Source organism: Grampus griseus (genome assembly GCF_964374135.1).
Source record: "Grampus griseus genome assembly, chromosome: 8".
In the NCBI taxonomy this organism is placed as follows: domain Eukaryota; kingdom Metazoa; phylum Chordata; class Mammalia; order Artiodactyla; family Delphinidae; genus Grampus; species Grampus griseus.
In genome coordinates, this window is record NC_139002.1 from 86,730,171 (window position 1) to 86,751,874 (window position 21,704).

Below are 21,704 nucleotides of genomic sequence, written 5' to 3' on the forward strand. Positions count from 1 at the left end.
TTAACAGGTTGTCTCTGTTCTCGAGACACAGGCATAACCTGGTTAGACCTGTTTTGTTTGAACACTAACGAGTGAGTTGGCCAAATGCAAATGAGCAAATGTTTGTAATCCTTTATTTTATTTTTTTAAAGGGCCCAGCAGCCAATCAGAAGAGGGGGAAGTGACTTAGGGAATTCCCGGTTGGTGGCTTATTGCTTAACATCCTACAAAATGATTTAAAATTATTGTCATGTGCATTGATCTTCACTCTGATGAGAGCTCAGACGTGATAACACTCCTGGTTCCCTGTAGGAGCTGGCGTGAGGGCTGCTTGCTACCTTCCCTCCATCCCCTACAGCTATTGGATTTCCCACCCAGAATCTTTAGGTAAATGAGGTAAGTCCTTACTTTTAAACCTTCTTTTGAATCTGGAATTCAAACACCTGAGTGAAAAGAGAAACCTGCCTTGAATCAGACAGGTGAAAATAAACCAGACTCCCGGAGGCAGCTGGCAGGAAGCGAAGCTCACCTCAGCTGTGCTTTCCTCACTGGGTTGTCTTAGGATATTATTTTGGAGGGCAGCAGGGTGACTTTGGCTGTTATCTGTGAACTCCCTGCATGGAGTCTGGTCTTTGATCACTGTGAATTTAAAAGCCGCCTGGTTTCCCTCTCTTTCTGTGACAAAGCCATTTCCCTGGATTGAATTCTGAAATTCTGAAAGCTGGGGATAGATTCTTCTCAGTGAAGAACTGGTTGGCTGAATAGCTACTGGGGCTCAGGGCACATGTTCTCACTTTCTAGAGATGTCTTCTGTTGGTAGTTTTTCTGACTCATTACATTAGTTGTAGAGAAAGGCAGATTATCTTCAGTATATTCTGGTGTTTGAAAATGGCTGGAAACAGGCAAGGGTGTGTGTATGCACCCACATTGGAAAAAATGGTCAGGCAGCCCAGGTAGGGAAGGGTATTGGGGAGAGCTGCACATCTCTGTCCAGAAAACAAAAAAACAAAAACAATTTTGGCAAAGAGTTTTGTCATTTCACGTGGGGACAAACTAACCCTTTGTTTGTTCCATAATGGGATACTATGACCAGACAGCCAGATGTGAGTCAGCAGCCCCAAATGCCTTCTAAGACAGGGGTTCTTCTGATTTTGTTTGGACACGATGGAGAAGAACTGGCCTACGTGTGGATAGAACTGGAAACGGTGGGGAGTTAATCTTCCTGCTGGTAAATGACAACGCCGAGTCAGGAAATTGACATTTTCAGCATCCGTCTTTGCCAAGATTTAGGATACTCCTAGGATTGTGGGAGCATGTGTCTTGTTATGATGAAGCATAAGCTTCTGTGAGTCTAAGTTCACAGGTGTCTTGCTGGTTACCTGCACTGAACTTAGTAACAGGGATAAAGTGAGTGAGTGAGTGGACTTGAGAACTTTTCAGTGGAAGGTCTAATTCAGGAGTTGGTTCTATAGGCATGGCTGTGAGGATGTGTTTAGATAGAGCCTTTCACTGCATAAAAGCAGAGTTGGGGATCAAGAGTGGCCATGCGCTAATTCCACTGAGGTCAAGGCAAGAGTTGATTTCCAACAGGAGAGATGAAGTTGTGTTATTGGGTAGAACTTCAGGGGTAAGAGATGCTACCGGGAAAGGCTGTTAAGAGATTTTAAGAATGACTTTATGGAGCTCTATAACAGTGAATAATCTTTCATTCTTAAAAAGGAAAAGAATGACTTTAATAGCTGCATTGGGAGTTGGCAGAAGGCTCCGTTTATCCTCTTTTTGAGACCTAGAATTCTGAGACTATGAAATAACTCATCAATTCCATCTTATAATCTGAAGTCGGGTAGGATCACATTATTCCCACACCATCACTCATGGCTTATATGGATAGACTTTAAAAAACAGTGGGAACATGGAATGAGGGTCATTTGGAAGTGTGTGATCACACTTGGAAAAATAATAAATATAATGGAGATAATCCTCCATGTTTCCAAACCATTTTACAGAGGCATTTTATTTATTTACTTATTTATTTATTTTGCGGTACGCGGGCCTCTCACTGTTGTGACGCCTCCCGTTGTGGAGCACAGGCTCCGGACGCGCAGGCGCAGCGGCCATGGCTCACGGGCCCAGCCGCTCTGCGGCATGTGGGGTCTTCCCGGACGGGGGCACGAAGCCGTGTCCCCTGCATCGGCAGGGGATTCTTAACCACTGCGCCACCAGGGAAGCCCCAGAGGCATTGCAGAAGAAAGTAACTTTGAGGGAACAACCGTGCTGTAAGTTCTCTTGTGTTACTGTTCAAGATGGCAGCGTTAGTCGAGACCTTTTTAGGGTGGTTGTGGGTAAGGTGATGCCTTTGATCCAGGCCTCATATATATGAAAGATCTCAAATTCAATTATATTTGTTCTTTTGTGTTAAAAAGCATCTATTTGTTAAATTCAAACAACCCCCTTTTGATTTTTTCCCCTATTTTTTAAATATACTGTGAGCTCCCCCAAATGGAAATGCCTTGGGCCTCTCTGGACCTCTGAGAAGCCCTACATTCACACTCATGATTCCACCTTTATGCTCCCATTAATTTACCAACTTTATGCAGATCTTCTTTCATTACCTTTTTGACAACTTCAAAGGCTGAGACAAAACGGAAAGTGAGAGGTTAAAATATTTACTCAACTGCACTCAGTTAGCTAATTGGCAACTGGAAGGAACTCATGTCAAGTCCTAGGCCAGAAAGTGAGTGCTTTGGGTCAAAGTTCATTTCCAGGAAGTAGAATTTAGCTTTCTGGAATCTTGTAACGTTTTACTTTTCCTCATCCCCACCTATACCTCCGCCTCCAAATTAGAGTTAGCACTGGGCTGTGTGCTTTGCTTTCTGAAAACTCAGTGTAGGAACCCTGTTTAATGTTAAAGCATCAAACCCAGCCGTAGAGGTTTATACAAATCGTTGAAAAGTGATTCAGTCCTTCCCCCCTTTCCTCCAGTTGGAGTCCTCCTTAAGTCCTTTTGAACAGATGGGATTTTCAAAGACCTCTGGGAGATGGGGTAGGGTGGATACCAAGAACGCCGTGGTAGAAATTGCTAACACACTTGAGAAGCAACGCCACGGTTTTAAGGAATCAAATATAAAGTTGGAAGCTGATTTTCGGTGATACCTTTTTCTGCCGTTTCAGCCTATTTCTCTCGTTAGGGTCCCTCTCCGGTAGAATTTAAGTGACAATCATTTCTGTTGTGGGAGGGGCCAGTCGGGAGGATTGGGCTCCATGTAGCCTTGGTGTTTGAGACCATGCTTCTAATCCTGGCTTTGTTACTGGGTAACTGACCCTGCGGGGCTGTCAGCCTGGGTGAGCCACACCGGCTCTGTCTGAACTGGGGGTTGTCACCTGAAGACAGAGGCAGGGAGGCAGCCGTATGGTGCTGGAGTTCTCTTAAATCTATTGCTGAATAACTGAAGAGACAGGGAAGATAATAAACTTTAGTTAATATTTTCTTATCTAATTTTTCATAATAGGATTTTAAATCATCGGATTCGTTTTGAGGAGCTGCAATTGTGCTCCTATTAGACATATGTGACTATTACGTTTATTTAAATCGGACAGGGTTTTAAAGCCCAGACTATTAAGTTGTGCAGGAAACAAAGAGTGCAGTGGGGGAGGATGGCTTCCCACAGCAGCTAATGTTAGGATGGGACATATGTTCAAGCTGAGTGGTTTTGGTGTCGGGAAGCTGAGATGTGCTGGAGTAGAAATTTCCATGGATCCCTCAGAGTTATTTGATAAAAAACTTATTGGACTTCAGAGGGGGAAAAAAAAGATATTTCTTTAAGAATCTTCCTTGAAGAATTCCAGACTCACGTTTTTGAGTGATTGGAGCATGGTGTGGGCAAGGCAGGGTGCAGGACAGTCAGGCGACTGGCAGTCAGGAGACCTGGTTTTGTAGTCCCAGCAAAGCTGTGCTCCCAGAGCAGTACACTCCACCTCTCTGGGCTTTTGTTTCCTCATTTGGACAAAGGAGTTTGAACCCGATCATCCGTAAGGTCCACTTCGGCCCTCGGAATCTGATGACCCAGGGAAACTAGCTATGCCTAGAGGTCGGCAGGTTTAGCTCGAGTCTGTGAAAGCTGAGAATGGGGTGGGAATGCCTTCCTAAGGATGAGACAGGAAAGAAGACCAGTAGGAGCCCTTAAGTGGCTTCCTTGGGGTCTTCAGAATTTTGGCCAAGGGATGTACCTGGTGGAGGTACTAAAGACTAGATACCTTTACTAGGGGTGCTTGAGCTGTTCCCATGACAACATCCCATCTTATCAATTGCCTCATTTATCTGAAGTTGGTGCCAGTGTAGAAGTGGATGCAGCTGACTGCTTTGTGACCCCCGGGAGCCACTGGTGTCCACGGGTAGGCACTCTAATGCTGTCTTCTGTAAAACACGAAAGCAGCCGACTGAAAAGTGAATGCTCAGGACCCCGTGGAGGCTGCTCAGTTCATCTGACTGTCCATGAATTATTGGGTAGATTGGATGGACATGGACTCACTTCTCCGAGAGGAAGACCCGGGGGGTCATCAGAAGGGGAACGTGGCTGGCCAAGCCACTGGGCAGCCCACCTGGAGAGCCTGGTCTTCCCAGAGGCCCTTGGCGCGAATCTGGAGCAAACAAAGCTTGCAATAGGGTCGAGCGGGATGGCCCATTTAAAGAGGTTACCAGGGTTTTAATTGGCCTTGTTTTAAAAGAGATACCTTGTAAAATACTTCTTTGAAAATGGATTTCACTAGCACCTAAGCACACTCTGTCTTCGGTTTGTTTTATGGGGCTGAGCCCCTTGTTCTGGTTCATTGGATTCACATTATCTCTTCTCTTCCAATCTTCCCCCACACCCCGGCCCTTAGAGCCTCCTTCCTGTCCTTTCTCAGGAGCATCTTCGTTGTTATTAAGGGTATCTGCCTATTTATTTAAAATGTGGCCAGCAGAGGTGCATTCCAAACCTGCTTTCTGATGGAAACCAAGCCCCAAATCAAAAGGAGCCAAAATGCTTCCTATAATATTTTGATTATTGGACTATTAGACCACTTCTTAAACCCCACTATTAAAGTAACTATTTTTACTTTCGTAGGACCTTGTCTAGATGTACAATTTCTTTGATGTGGTTGTAATTGTGTTGAATTCAGAATTTCCTATTCTTGTCACATCCACCTCACTCTATATTATAGACACCACATAAACAATCTTGGGGCTAAATCTTTATGGGTCCAATTGTGGATCTGAGAAATTTTAGTCTGCCTGCCAGCCCTTTCTTTGCCTGATGCAGACTTCTTCCGAAAGTCTATTGAGTCTTTTTTGGAATATGAAGAAGGTCTTCTACTTTTGTGTATGACAGTGGAGCTTGGAGCATATGACTGTCTCATAGAGATTTTTTTGGGGGGTCCCTCTTGGGAACCTTTAAAAAATTCCCTCAGTAGGGCTAATGATATATCCTATTGGATGAAGTAAGTGGGGTCTGAAAGGTGAAGATTATTTCAGCCTTGTCTCCAGGGTGACTACTGATAAGATGTTTTCTTTGCAACAGACTTTAGTTTATTATTTTTTTAAATAAATTTATTTATTTTATGTTTGGCTGTGTTGGGTCTTCATTGCTGCATGCGGGCTTTCTCTAGTTGCGGCGAGAAACTAGAGAAAGCCCTAGTTTCTCTTTGTTGCAGTGCGCGGGCTTCTCATGGCGGTGGCTTCTCTCGTTGTGGAGCACGGGCTGTAGGCGCACTGGCTTCAGTAGTTGTGGCACATGCGCTCAGTAGTTGTGGAGCATGAGCTCTAGAGCACAGGCTCAGTAGTTGTGGCACACGGGCTCAGTAGTTGTGGCTCACAGGCTCAGTAGTTGTGGTGCATGGGCTTAGTTGCTCCACGGCATGTGGGATCTCCCCGGACCAGGGATCGAACCCGTGTCCCCTTCATTGGCAGGTGGATTCTCAACCACTGCATCACCAGGGAAGCCCCTGCAAAGAACTTTAGATTTGGCCCAAATTCAGCCTCTGTCTCAATTACGTCCACTGAGAAAAACAGAGAGCACCTAGCTTACCTTTCACTTGTCTTAACTCCATTGGCCAGAGGCTGTGGACTGAGGAGCGTTGGTGAAGAGTAGACTTTGGCTGCTTATGTATCTGAAGGAGCAGGGGGCTATGAGTTTTTGTTGCCTGGAAGCAGCTGGAATGTGGTACAAAGAACATGGAGGTTAGAGTCAGGATACCTGGGTTCACCTTCGACTCTGCCACTGAGTAGCTGAGTGACTTTGGGTGAATTATGTAAGCTCAAGAATATATATTCCTCATCTGGAAAATAGGGTTAATAATATCTGCACAGGCTGTTGTAAGGATTAAATTAGACAAAGATTCTGAAAGCACCTGGACAAATGCTTGTGAGGAAACAATTAGTAATTTGTGGAACGGAATTGGAGGGTCAGTGCTCAACATGGGTGTTTTCAGTGAGGCGCTATTGAGTAGGAGTGGCTGATAATAATTCTGGAATTTTGTTTTTCAAAGTGATCGATGTTGGTTCTGCACTGTGACCTTGGGAAAGAACTGCAATGGGATTTTCAGTGGGGAAGGTGGGCAGCAGGGAGATGGGATGAGCCATGTGAAGCCGAGAACTCCAAATGGAGCCTTGGGTTGAACTGGCTGCAAACCACCACCCATGGCAGTTCCAAGGAAGACCTGGAGTAGGTACATAGCACGTTTTTATCCCGTCTTGATGCCTGGCATGTAGGGGCCTCCAGGAGAAACTGATCTCCCTCCCAGCAGTTCACATGGTTAACCGCAACTTTATATATGTTGCTCAACCCTTAAATTCTTTTTTTTTTTTTTTTTTTTTTGCGGTACGCGGGCCTCTCACTGCTGTGGCCTCTCCTGTTGCGGAGCACAGGCTCCGGACGCGCAGGCTCAGCGGCCATGGCTCACAGGCCCAGCCGCTCTGCGGCATGTGGGATCTTCCCAGACCGGGGCACGAAGCCGTGTCCCCTGCATCAGCAGGCAGACTCTCAACCACTGTGCCACAAGGGAAGCCCATCCTTAAATTCTTGAGTGCCTCCAGATACCTACTGGCCACTGCAGCTAAGGCATTACTTACTCTGGGTATTCTAGAGGCTTTAAAAAAATTCCTGGGCTTCCCTGGTGGCGCAGTGGTTGAGAGTCCGCCTGCCGATGTAGGGGACACAGGTTCGTGCCCCGGGCCGGGAAGATCCCACATGCCGCGGAGCGGCTGGGCCCGTGAGCCATGGCCGCTGAGCCTGCGCGTCCGGAGCCTGTGCTCCGCAACAGGAGAGGCCACAGCAGTGAGAGGCCCGCGTACCGAAAAAAAAAAAAAATTCCTACTTATTTGCCAAGGCACTATAGGGTCTGCCTCCTGTAAATTGTTCAGCTGAGGCTTCTGGCCATGTGGAAGTGGTCTCAAGAGGCTATTTGAATTGAACAAGCAGTCCTTGCTGTAAAACGGCAAGGGTTCCTAACCTGGGATCCAAAGATGTCTTAGTGTCCATGGGGAGAAGTCAGAGGGTTTGTGAATTTGGATGTGGGAAAAAAATTACATGTTTATTTTCAGTAATCTAACTAAAATTCAACATTCAGTGTGAATTCAATCCAATTTCAATATGAATGTAAGCAAAACTCCCCAGTAGCAATAGCTGTAACTGATTGGCACCAAGAGAACTTGCAGATACTTTCATATCATGTTATACTCATTACAGACGTCTCAAAATATCACTATTCATCACTTCTTTGATATTACAGAAGTTATTGGACCTGCACTAGATATTCTTGGTTAATGTACTAATAAAGAAGCCCATATGTTATTATGATATCACACATTTATTTTTAAAGTATTTTGATAATTGTATTTCAAGATAAACTTCCTTTCTAACCTTATTATTTTACTTTGTCATTTTAAAAGCATTTTTTTGAGAAGGGGTCTATAAGCCTCAGCAGACTGCGTAAAATGGGTCCATGGTATAAAGAGAAGGCTAAGAATGCCTAATTTATAGCACTCTCTCACACAGAGCTAATGAAATGACTTCTGAACAGCAGTAGCTAATAGATGGTCTCTATCAAAATGGGCCGTATTTTCTTCCCACCCATCATTCTTGCCTATGGGTAGCTTTGGAGCTGTCGAGGGACCTTGGCATAATGAAAATAATAATAATAACAACAACAATAATAATACTAGCTAACGTTTGTTGAGTGCCTGCTGTGAGCCAGGTGCTGTTACAGACATGTTCAATGTCGTATTTCATTTAATTCTCCTAACTACTTTAGGAGCCTTAGACAGAAAAGTTTTAGACAGCAAAGACTCCCCCTGCCTTCCATGATGATAGAGCAAGCGTTCAGGTGAAGGCAAAAGTTGGGACTGACCCCGGGGACAGGGCCGGTGTCAGTGGGATAGAGCAAATGCAGTCACACAGGGTCCAACACTTAGGAAGCACCTGTGCTTAGTTTAATGCTCTGTTGTGGCTGTCTTGAAATTCTTAATACATTTGGAACAAGGGGTTCCAAATTTTCCCTTGCACCAAGCCCTGCAAATTATGTAGCTGGGCCTCCCTCTGGATGTGATGAAATTATTCAAACTTGTGACAGCTCCTGATGCTGGGAAGCCAGCAAGCCGGGAAGTTGCTGGGAGAGGCCCTACTCATTCTCATCGTGATCATCTAGCTGACCTTGGGTGTTTTGAGTTGGGTCATTTTGTTTGAGTGTCAAAGGTGTCCACTGAAGCAATGGGAGGGATGAATAATTGGCTGGAAGGGATTGGATTCCTTAGAAAACATTTCTGATAGGCAGTTGCTTGCCTTGTTGAGGAGTATTTTCATTTGTTATTTTCCAGAGGGCTTAATCCACAGGCCAGTGAGATAGGAGACGCGGAGCAAAGTGTGTTTTGGAAGGAAAAATGAGACTTGGGTTGCTGAGAGTCTATTGTTCTTGTAGGATGGCACTAAAAAGGAACACGGCTTTCTTGTCTATTGTCATTTAATGATTGCCTGTACGAAGAGAAAACCCTATTTCTTCTAAAGAGGAGATCCTCTAATTCGTGAGAAAATTCAGATATTATTTGTTTCTTAAGTTGCAAAGATGATACTGGAACGAGTCTAATGAAGCTGTCTGTGTTTTATGGCTACGTTTTTACAAACTGCTGCAGGGTCATGCGCCTGTTGGAGGATGGGGTGGACTTCCCTAGAGTTCTTCTCTGAGTGATGGAATGCAGACTCTCAGAGTGACACATTCACAGTCCTCCCCTTGTGGGTGTGACGTCCACAACACAGCAGGTCTGATATCAGGGCCTCTGAGTGACAGCTCAGTCGTCAGGTGCTTTTCCAAAGGAGGCATAAATTTCCCTTAATTTTTCAACAGTTTGTTTCCTTGTTATTATTATTGCTCTTTTATCATGGCTAATAAGTCTGAGGTGGCTTCAAGCAGCCAAGCCCAACTCCTGAGTCAGTCTGGGCCTTTCAACAGGAAGCCAGGCTGAAGTTTTGACAAATGGATTTGCGTGGCGGTGAACTGGTGCTTCTGTAGCATCCATGCTGATGGACACTAAGAGAACTTTCATATTAGGGCACAAGGATGCTTAGTATGCCTCTTGTTCACATTTAGGGAAAAAATTAAAGGATCTCAAGTTCAAAAATAAAAGTAAGCGATCCTAAAGAGACATCTTCCTCGTCTTTGGAAATACAAGGATCCATTTTCAAAGCTACAAGAGTTGTATTGCACTTTCTGCCACACTCCAATACATTTATTATAATATATCCAGTCCATTTACTAGCTCTGTGTCTTTGGGTAAGTTGCTTAACTTCTCTGTGCCTCCTTACCTGTAAAGTGGGGCTAATATTAGTACCAACATTTGAGGCTCTTGCAAGGATCGAGTGAGGAAATTCCTGTAAAGCCCAGCTCAATTCCTGGCACATCATTAACACTCAATAAATATAAACTATCATCCTCGTCATAATTTTGTCTGTTGTTTTGTAATTATTCAGTCTGTGAGATTCTAAATTGGTGGCTGTTGAGCTTTCCTTGGCTGGGTCATCTTAGTCTTTCTCTGGGAAGACACTTGAATCTCAACATGGTCAAATCCATTGTCCCAGTCCATCCCAACCCCTGCCTGGCTGCGGTTCCCACCTCTTACCTCCCTCCACCCTTCCCGCATTCTTGCGTCCTTGGTCTTATTTATTTTTCAGTCAACTGAGGGTGTTGTTAAATCTTTTATTTTTCTGGCTGCCCAGTTTGGTTCCAAGGCGCTCCACTCCCTGCCCTGCTCATGACAAGAATGCTTGGGAATGCTCAGCCAGGCATATCCCTCTTCTGTCGGAACACTTTGTTCATAACGCTCCTCGAGAAGCGGCGTTTCCGAGGCCTTCCCCCACTGCTGTGACTCCCCCATTAAGCCAGTAGTCTGGCGATAATGAAGGCCCAACAGCCGAGAGAAAGCTGAGGGGAAGTGGTCATCTCGGGGAACAGTGAGCCTGGCCCACGTCCTAGGCTTTCTGCTCAAGGCTTAAAAAGAGATATTAAGAGGCTTCTTCTGACACTGCGCTAAAGGGTGGGTGATGATGCCACTGCTTAATTAGTATTGTCATGATCTCCATCTGAGTGATTTGTTTAGCTCTTTGTGGCCCTTTTTGGCTTGAGCTCCTCATGGGATATTGACAAACTGTTGAGAAATGAGAGCACGACGATGCTTGAATTAATGCAGGCATCACACTGTGAACATCTTAGGTCCTTTCCACTGGGGACGTGACACATCAAGTCGCTTGGCGGGACGTGAGCGAGTCCATACATCTTGCCTTGGAGGTAGGTATGGCTAACCTCCCTTCCCCACTGGGAAAGCTATGGTCCAGGGACCTGGAGTTTTCGAACTATGCTTGCTGCCCAGGGCTGGATGAAGAAGTCTTTGGGAGAAGCAGGCTGAGTCTCTGCTGAGGGAGGTACCCATAGGCCACACCTACTACTTGAACCATATTGACTTTCAGAAGTCAACCATTTGGAAGAGTGTGGTTTGGGTTTTGATCATACCCCAGCAGCCCCTTCTCCGCCCTTGTTAATCTGACGCAGGATCTTAACCTGGGCTGGCTGGAGGCTGGCCATGTCATTCTGCAGATCTTGGACACCCCTCAGCGCCCTCACAGAGCCAGCCGATGGAAAAGTACAGTGTCTTCTGGCTCCTTGGCCCTGCCAGCTCTGGCTGGCCTCTTCGATACCACCTTTTCTTCTGAGGGAGTGGGAGGGTAGCATCCAAAGTGAAAGCGTAGGTTTTTCTTTGATTTTTATAGGAAAAACAAATTGGCATGAACGCTCTGTCAAACCAGCTCAGGCTGTTTGGGCAGATGCCTTTCTTTGCTTTTTTCTGTTTATTTTCCAACAAATCAATGCTTAACTGCGTTGTTATTGGAGCAGAGCAACAGGTGCAAAAAAATAACTCTGCTGCCAACTCAAATGCAAAGGTAGGGCTCATACCCTCTGGGAGGTATTCAGAAGATAACAGAAGCCCCTGCCAGCAACGGAATGAACAGCTCTGTTTACGGTGGGTTTTATGTTAACCTGCCCCTAACCCTCCGACACATAAACACGCCATTGTCTCGGGGAGAGACATTCAGCCGTCCAGACAACCAGCCGCTTTATTCTGCCCTGAGTGGAGATTGGTTTTGGCTGAAGCTGCTTCGTGTGAAACTCATGGCTGCCAACGCCAGGTCTTGGTGAGGGTTTCCTGTGAAGGTGAGGGCTTGGGGTTGTTGGAGAGAGGAGAATCCGTCCTGTTTTTATTTTTTATTATTTATTTATTTATTTTTGCGGTCCGCGGGCCTCTCACTGTTGTGGCCTCTCCCATTGCGGAGCACAGGCTCCGGACGCGCAGGCTCAGCGGCCATGGCTCACGGGCGCAGCCGCTCCGCGGCATGTGGGATCTTCCCGGACCGGGGCACGAACCCGCGTCCCCTGCATCGGCAGGCGGACTCTCAACCACTGCGCCACCAGGGAAGCCCATCAGTCCTGTTTTTAAATGGAGGTGAAGTTCTTTCCAAGCTTGGTGATTTCCAAATGCCAGAGCAGGTTGCCAGGCTCTGTCTCCTCTGGTTCCATGGTAACCCCAGCAGGAGATGGCGAATGAGGTCAGATGATTTTGGAAAGAGCTACTGTGGTGTTCAGAAGTGGTGTCCTCTCTGGATAGTCCAATTGAGCAGGGCAGCTTCTGTGTTTTGTTCACTGTCGTGCCCCCAGCTCCCAGCACGGTGCCTAGCATCTAGTAGACAGTCAAGAAATATGTATTAATTGGAGGGGATAAATATTTATACCTGTGGGACAAACATTCCTTGTTTGTTTCTCTCTGCCAAAGGCTAAGATACTAATTTTCTTTGCTATGAGGTCTGAAATCCAAAGTGGTTAAGTAAACTTTGGAAGAGCTGAGGTGGGGTGGGGGTGGGGGGTGGGATAAGGGGTGACTCAGCCAGCCATGAGATTCCCTTGATGGAAATTATCATTACAAAAATCCTCTGCAAATGCTGGCTTTGTTTGTTTGGCCTTCAGAGACTCATACGTGTAAGTTCGTTGAGCACTGTTGCATTGAACCATTTGGTGGTACTGCACATTAGGGACAGCTTTATTTCAAGTTTGCAAATAACACAGTGATAGAATCTCCGCAGATGAACTGGAGCTTGAGTTCTTCGGATTGAATGTATTGTCTCTGACTTTACAAAGATTTCCTGGTGTTTATGGATGTTTCTTTTAGGGCTGATATCTGCTGGAGTTTGTTATCTTGCGGGAAATCGAGAGAAGGCAAGTAGGTGAATCTTTGGCCAGAAGCTCTCAGCTGTGAGAGCGCTTAAGGATTCGTGAAGGGAGGGTCTCAGAAATGTAGATTCTGATTCACGGTCTGGACGGGACCTCAGGAAACTTCAAATTTAACTTCTCTTCAGGTGATGATGATACAGGTGGCCTATAGACCAACCTTTGAGAAACACGTGTGCGGCCTCATCAGCCAAGTAGGAGAATAAGGGCCATGAATGTAATCCTCTAGTCCCCATACCTGTACCTTTCCAAAGACCTACGGAGGCCTAGGGTTGTAAAAGTAGGCCTGGTTTTTTGTTTGTTTGTTTTTGGATGTTTTTGTTTTTTCTATATGATCTTTACTTTATGATTATTTGGTTTTAGAATAGAGATGGAGGATTAGTGGGGAGAGAGATCCTGAGGGTCCGGGTGGTGGGGAGGATGGTGAATTCTTCACTGCACTGCCAAACAGAGGTCCTGAATGACCCTCCTGGATGCAGCACGATCCCTACTTTAGGTGCCGACGGAGAGGGACAGTGGGGCCCCTCCTGGTGTCACCATAGGAAAACTAGGCAACACCCATGTCAAGTAAGAACAAGAATAGAATCTCTCAGGCCTTCTCTCAGAGGTCGGAGTAGACTTGTCTCCCATCCCTAACTCCACTGCAAAGTTTTCTTTACATTTCAATCCAACATGAGAGCAAGAGAGTTGTTTTTTTTTTTTTTTAAAGATCCACGGTGTCCATAGATCTGCCGGGGTCAGTGGACAGTCTCTAGAGGGCCTGGGGCCCACGAAATACGTGCAAAACCTGGTGTGCGTTTTGAAGAGGAGGAAACCCTAGTTTCCCTTGAGGTCTCAAAAGACTGTGACCTTTTATGCTTCAAAGCTTGCCCGATTTTTCTTAGTTTGTCATATCTGAACGAGATGGATAAAGGCTCCTGGGGTCATGAAAGGTAATCTTGTTTTTTGATCAACTCTGGTGCCTGTCCACTGTCAGTATCTGCATCTTGTCTGCATCCGGCACCAAGACTGATAAAGATCTGCCTCATGCGTATATTTCCAAATGGTTCACAGTCGGTAAAGTGTATCTATAATGGATCAGCTCTTGGCCTCCCAATAGGGCATCATTGCTCATGAAAACGCTTGAAAGCCCAGGAATAATGCTTCTGATGTTGCCCCTGGGAACATGAAATGTCTGCTTCAAAACACATTATGAGGGTATGAAATTACCTGTGATGTAATCCCGAGAGGATCAAATACATTCCCCAAGCTTGATTCACATTTTAATTCATTTGGAAAACACAAATTATTGTCTGTATTACATTCAGTTAAATTTCACATATACTTGAATTTTCTTTTCTCCTCGTTGGGAGTAGTTCTCTTGAAATGATAGTCATATTGAAACAGGAAGTCGGTAATCTGTTGCAACATCCTTCAGGCAAATGCTGTGAATTCACCTGTGGGTAACTTTGATTAGGGACCGAGAATGGTTTAGATATTACTGTCATTGCAAAAGTAATTATTTACAATGTCTAATTGCTCCTCGGGCCTGAGGAGTAAAAATACCCGCACAAGGCAGCCAGGTCTGAGGCCATTTGGGGATGTTGTGGTTGAAGGTATCAAGGAGCTGGGAAGAAGGCAGACCATGGCTTTGACTCTCAGTCCCCTGGGGCTGGGAACAGGGAATACAGGCAAAGCCCTGCTTGTGGTCTGCTCTGTGGTCCTGGTGGCTCCCAGTGTATCTTTACCCTCCCAGAAAGAGCAAACCCTACTTTCTGGACTGAGAGCTAATTCAGATGAAGCACAAAGAATTATGGACCAGTTTATTTCCAAAATATAAAATAAAAATAACATTATGGAGTCATAAAAGGAGAGTTTATATTATATATGTGTGCAGATATACTCATGTGTATATATGCATGTAAATGTGTCTGTATATAAATATATAGGGCTATAAATCTGTAATTAATGGCTAAAGGAGTAAAGCTGGCCCAGCTTTCATACCCTAAATATTCCTACCTGAGTATATGGTAGGTATGGCAGAATGAAGACAGATTTCTACCCTTTCATTCTAAAAAGAACTCTTGAATATATTGAGAAGAGTGATGGCTTCGGGTTGCTCTGGCAAAAAGGAAAAGGGTTTCAATCAGGGACACTGCATGATTGAATGAACCAGAGAATTTTGTAATCTTGGAGAAACCTGGTAAAGGTGTGAGGCCCCAGATGAAAGTCCCCAGGGTTTGTTGCTAGACCCTTGGAGTTTGAATTCTCTTCTAGCTTCAATTCTTTCAAAACTGTGTGAGCTTGAACAAGTTATCCAACCTCTCTGAGCCTCCGATAAACCATCTGTTAAATGACATAATGCCTTACAGAGTAATTGTGAATATTGACTGAGACAATGTATTTAAAACTATTAACACAGAGCCAGCACATTTTAAATGTTCAATAAACCCTAGCTACTATAGTATAGTTACTATTATTATTACTATTATTTTTTTCTTTTCCATTTTTACAGCATTTTGTCCTTGGTCTCAGTTACCTCACCACAGAGCAAAAGACACACCTTGCTCCAGATAAGCGAGCCCAAGCTGGGCTGCGTTTGTCTCTGCTGGCAGGTTCTCTCTGTGTGTTTAAGAAGAGAGACCAGTGGAGCAGTTCTTGGCCTTGGTAGGAGTCCCGAGACTGGGCAGAGGCTCCTGGGTTCTGGAATGCATGACTCTGGTCCCTTGTCAAAGTCCCAGAGGTGCCTCCTTCCCCTCATTTTTCTGTTCCCATGAGCTCAAATCCCAGACCCCCTTCTTCCAGTAAATGAGCAGTTCATGTGCTAAGGGACCCTGTAGGATAGAGAGATCCTCTGGCCGTTCTCTGCCAGGAGATCCCACTTTGGATGTGCTGCTCTCCTGTGCACCTGCCAACCAACCATGGTGTGTGAGAGCACAATGCCGGGTGGTAACCCAAGGCCTGCAGAGGGGTGCCCTTCCACCGTTCCTGGCAGCCTCAGGCAGCGTGTGCCTGGTGGGACGAAGGGGAGAAGGCAGGATGCATGCCCAGAGCAGGGGAGCACGGCTTCTGTGAGCAGGGGCTGAGAGATGCCACTCACGGCTCAGCCTAATGGTGCGTCTGCCCAGCAGCCCAGGATGGGGTGTGGGGAGGCACGAGTCCAGCCCTAGGCTAGATTGTGCCAGCCAGCTGGGGTTGCTGAATATTACGTAGATGGTGGAAGTTAGAAGCCTTGCTTGAAGTGAGTTAAACCCTCAATTTCCTCCTTGGAGACTCAACAAAATAATAGCCAGAGCACAATAAAGAAATGATAATAATGATTATAAAGACCAGCTTAAATTTACCAAGTACTTAATATGTGTCAAGCGCTTTTCCAAGCACTCTACAGGTATCATCTCATTTTGTCTTTCAACAACCCTTTTCATATCATCTATCAACACTTTTCATACCATTCTATCAATGAGGAAAATGAGACCTTCAAGAGAAGCTGAATCACTTGTCCAAGCTTGCCCCATTAGTAAACTGGCAAAGCCAGGGATTGAACCATGGCCATCTGACTCCAGAGCCTGTGGCTCCCCACCATTACACCATCCTGCCCCTGAAGGGTCTAACCCGACCCCAAGAATGTCGCCCAAACCAACCAGCACAGTTTAGAGAGAGATCCCTGGGCAGACCCCATGATAACTGCTAACATTTCCTGGGTACTTGCCACGTATGAGATAATGTGTGAGAACTTTACATTCTCACACATTAAACATTCTCATTTAATCCGCACATCAACTCCATTTCCCCCACTTTCTGTCACAGTGGGAAATTGAGACTTTAGAGAAGATGGTACTTCCCCAAGGTCAACACAGGCTGCCAAGGGGCAGAATCAGGACTTCAAGCCTCACCATCTGAGTCCCTGTAAGAGCTGCCCTCCAGAAATGCAGCAACATCGGGCTGGGTTTGAAGGTCCTCACACCTTGAGTATGCCCTTTCAACCCAGATGCTAGTGGGACTCTTTCTCACGCATTCCCGTCTGTGCCACCGAGCAGCAGCTAAAATGTGAGACTCTTAAACTTCAGGGTCAGGCCGAGTGCTCTGATGGCCTCCACCCCGATCCATGGGTCCTCCCTGTGCGTGGTGGTCAAGCTGGTGCTCGAAGGGAGTTTAGCCTTTGATGAAGGTCTGGCAGGGAGGGTACAGAGGTGGTAGATCGCCTTTATGCGTGGGTGGCCCAGCAGTGGTCTGAGACCCTGGCGTCTTAGGGCTCTGTGGGAATTTGTGTTTAACTCCGAACTGCCGCTTAACAAAGTAGGCGAGTAAAGAGTGTCTGTGGCCGCCCCAGCACGGCACGGTGCCGTGTCTCTGCCAGAATGGGTTCCGACTGGTCAAACCTTAGTAGCTCATTGTTTGCCAGGGAATTGCTGCCTAAGGTGGAATGGGTCCTGGCTGGAAGGCTGGCATGAGATACCGTCTACTGTAGTCGACTGGGTCCCACGCGTGGCTCCGGACTTCTGTCGCCCAAAGTGTCAGTTTTAGAACTGCCGTGCAAAGGGTGATGTCTGGGGCGAATGTGGAAGTCAGGACAATCACAGGGGTCAACAAGTTCCCTCGGATTGTTTGTATACACGGAGGGGGGATAAGAGAATGCAGATGGAAAAACGCCGCACCACCCACATTGCATTTCACTCTTTCGGTTTCAGTTAAGATTTACCTTTTTTCTGGTGTGCGGTTTTTAATAGCCCAAGTAGTAATTTATGCTGTGTTCCCAGAATACATACCATGCGGGAATAGACAAAGGTGGGCCTGATACCCAGTGCATTTTCTTAAATTTCTACCTAGGAGGCAATTACCCGGCGTGACCAGGCGCTGTGCTGGGGACCTCGCAGTCCCTTATCTCAGTCAGTCCTCCAGCAAGCCTACGTGGTGATACTAATGCCATGGCTGTTTCCTGGGAGAGGCTATAGCAGCTCAGAAAGGATAGAAAACAGTGCAAGGTCACCACACAGCGAGATCAAAGCCTGAGCTGTCACCTCCACAGGCTCTCATTTGACTGGTGTTCACACATGGGGGTGATTTGGCTCCGGGGACATTTTTCAGGCGGGTGGTGGGTGAGTGCTGCTAGAATCTAGTGGCCAGTGACGCAGCTAAGCATACTGCAATGCACACGTCGTCTCCGCAACAAAGAACCATCCTGGACCAAGATGCCAGTCGTGCTGAGGTTGAGAAACTGCTTTTCACCCCTAGAATTCTCCCTCGAGCTGGAGATGAGGCCAAATAGATCCTTTTCCCAGCTTGCTTTTGGCTCGAAGGGTGGAACCTTCTTACTTAGGCTCTGAATTTACTTCTTCCAATCTTGGAAGAAGTAAAATGTGTTAGAGCGACACCCTGAGAACTGATGTTTAAAGAAAGGAAAAGAAACTGATTTTAAATGAGGGCATGTGTTCTGGCATCGGACTAGGGACCTTTAAATCCATGATATTATTTATCCTTCCAAACAGCCCTTAGGCTTGGAGGACATCCACTTTCCCCGACTTCCCCTTTGAAATCATTGAAGACATTGAGCTGGGAAAGGGTAACATACTCAAGGTCACGTTGCTGAAAGATGGGGAGCCTGGATTCCAACCCGGGCCTCAGAGATTCCAAAGTCTCTACCTCCCACACTTGATATATTTTTCTTTTGAAAGAAACTAATAAAAGCTATGCTGAAGGTAAAGTAGAAAGCTTAAAGAGCAGCATTAAATAATTCCCTTACTTTTTAATGAAAAGGGTTGCTTTTTATACCCCATAAAGTAATCACCATGTACCATAGAAAGTTTATATTCATATATGGGAGTGTGGGTGAGTTGATTATAATAATGCTTTTTTTTTTTTTTTTTTTTTTGCGGTAGGCGGGCCTCTCACTGTTGTGGCCTCTCCCATTGCGGAGCACAGGCTCCGGACACGCAGGCTCAGCGACACGCAGGCTCAGCGGCCACGGCCCACGGGCCCAGCCGCTCCGCGGCATGTGGGATGTTCCCGGACCGGGGCACGAACCCGTGTCCCTTGCATCGGCAGGCGGACTCTCAGCCACTGCGCCACCAGGGAAGCCCATAATGCTTTTTTTTTAAAACAATTCGCAAGGCACATTTATTATCCATTATCTCATTTGATCTTTTCAACAGTCCCATAAGGCTGCTGGGGGGCAAATGTCCTCATTTTACACCTGAAGAGCTGGGCCTCCGAGGGGGTAGGACTTGGTGAAAGGCCTTCCGCCATGCTGGCCCCGAGGTGGGGGGCCTTCGGTGCCCACGCTAAGGGCGCTGTCCCTGCAGCCCCAAGCTGGGTTGAAAATACTGATCTTCTTTCCTCACAAGCCCGGGTGACCTCGGTGAACTCTGACTCACTAAGGAATAAGCGACATAAACTCTTTTATGGGCAGTAACCATTTCCTGTGCCCTGTAAAAAGGGGCCCCTCACCCTGCCAGCTGCTTTCCCTTGGAAAGGGGGTACCGGCAGGGAGCGCGCGCAGCCTCCTGGGGGCCAGGTGGCGACCGGGCAGCCGTGACCTTGTAGTCCTCAGGGCTTCTCTGTGGGTTGAGAGTTCTGGGTGCCTCGTGCTGAGAAATGATGTCTGCCCGGAGGAAAGGGGCTGGTGGGCGTTCGGTCCTAAGAGGAAAACTGGCCCACATGGTCATGCGACATTTATTGAATTGTTCCTTAGTACCCACTCGGCTCTCTGCATGCACAAGCTCATTTGATGCCCACAGCCCTCTGCGTCTGGGTTGTTCCCGTTTTACAGGGCGGGAAAGTGAGGATCAGAAAGATGTAGGCTAGACAGACTTGAACTTGCTCAAGGTCACCCACAGTGAGCAGGGGAAGTAGGTTCTGAGCCCACCTCTCCCTGACTTCAAAGCCAGGCGTTCAGTCCTCACACCACCCTGCCTTCTAGTTTTTTGGGAAGTGGTGAGCAGAAGGTCTGGGCCAGCCGGCTGAGGAGGTGGGTCCTAGTTGGCCCCGGCAGGTCTGGCTTCCACTGAAATGGCCACTTTGAAACAGCCCTGCGGGCAAACCCTTGTGAAAGAATTTCAGGGAAGCCTCCACCGCTGCCCACCCCACCCTTACCCACAGCCTGGAGGGCAGATGGGCTGGGCTCTGAGCTGCAGCCCCTTCAGGGTTAAACAGTAACCTGTCTACTGCTTGTGGTTGAGCAAATGCTGGCAAGGAACAAGCCCGGCCTTGAGCAAACAGGAGCCGTTGCCATGCCTCCTCCCTCCCCCAGCCACCCTTCTAGGGACCTGGAAGTTTTCTTGTACCTTGGAGTCCCCCATTTGGCTTCTTCGCTTAGGGCAATTGCTGTAGAAAGCTCGATGGGAAAAGGTGCAGTTCCTGTGAAGGAGGAGAAGGCTCGACTTGGGTTGGTTTTCTCTGAGAGTGAGAATCAAAGAGATTTCTGGAAACGAACTTAAGAAGCAATTTACCTTCTTTAAATTTTTGCGTGGGGAAACTGAGGCCCAAGGTTGCTTCTGGTTTGGGTTATCCAGAGATAACCTCCTCATAACACCTACCCTCCTCCTCATAACGCCTACCATGCGGTCATGTCCGACTTTGTGCCAAGCGCTCGAGGTACAGAAACTCGTTTAAGCTCTAACCAATACACATGGTACGTATGACGACCTGTATTTTGCATAAGAGGAAACTGGGGTTCAGAGAGGTTAGTGACTTTTGTTCGACTTAGTACCAACTTTAGCAGGTAAGTGTGAGAGCGTGGGATAAACCCCCGCTCTTTCTGACTTCGAAACTCGTCTCTGTGGTACCACCACGTAGAATCCGGCGTTGCCATCTCTGCACCCTGTGGTCTGTTACAGTGTTCGCTATTCCCACCCCCTCTTTCCTTCCCCTGCCTTCTACTTAGGCCTAATTATTTGCCAAACAACCAGGATGATGATGTTAATAATCATGATAAATGTTCCTGTTTAGCCTAGTTCAACTCTTAATCACTGCTGTATCCCTGGTCCCTAAAACTGTGCCCAGCCCATTGCAAGGCTGATAAATATCCGTTGAATAAATGAATGCATGAATGAATTTTTATGTCTTTTCCAGACCCCTCTTCTCCCCTCTCAAGCCCTACATAGAACCAGAGGAGCACCAGCTAAATTAGAGGAAAGGGTTTTGAGGGATGGAACCACTCTGGCTGGGCAGTTTGGGAGAGGTTGGTGACTCGTGAAGATGCAAGATTTCCCCCATACAGGCAGAAACATTTCCATGATCTGCTCCTCTAAAGCTAGACTCTTCTCCCTACCCGAACATTTAGAAAGAGCAGGTTACCCTTAGAGGCCCTGGGTAATGCTCAGTCATCCTCTGGAAACAAGCTGTTCATCCTTTGGATGACTGAACACACTTCTGGGGCTTTCAGTCTGAAAGGTGGAGGGCGCCTGCCTGGAGGGTAGGAAGACTGTAGATGCTGGACGACTGAGGTGAATATTTCTAAAGTGTAAAATTTTTACATGTTTTAAAAAACCTGAACAGGCTCATGGAAGAAAGCCTCTTCTCCTGGGTCCTTTACTGAGAAAATGAGCCCTCAGACTGAGAAAGTCAGCTTCAGATCAGCTTCGAAGCCTGCGGTATTCTCCAGGTCTCTAAAAGGAGAGGGAACGTGGGGCTGAATTTTTACCAGGAAGGAAGGGAAGGGGCAGTGTCTTGTCCCCAAAACCAACTGATTTCTAATATTATCGCGGAGCCAAATACTTGAAAAACTCTAGGTCAAATATGGCTGAGGTCCTCCAAGACGAGCCTATCCCCTGGCAGACGTTTGTGCTGAGGAAAGTTACTGGCTGCCCAGGTGTAGGCTGCTCAGATGTGTTGGGACTTGTGAATGTCTGATTTCAGGTCAGAGTTCCTGCACAGGTGCCGGGTCTGTTCTGCTACCCATTTGGGTTTTCATTGATTGAAATTTTACTTTAAATAAAAACCTCTTTGGT

At 46.7% G+C, this 21,704-nt stretch overlaps 1 protein-coding gene across 1 annotated transcript in view; it reads left to right on the forward strand.

Annotated features, from left to right (window-relative positions):
- Positions 1 to 258: 258 nt before the first annotated feature.
- The window catches only part of EHF (ETS homologous factor), a gene marked incomplete at its 3' end in the record, with an annotated part of 37,247 nt that continues 15,801 nt past the window's right edge, over positions 259 to 21,704 (forward strand). Inside the window, exon 1 of the mRNA XM_082659246.1 lies at positions 259 to 375. The remainder of the gene's footprint in view (positions 376 to 21,704) is intronic.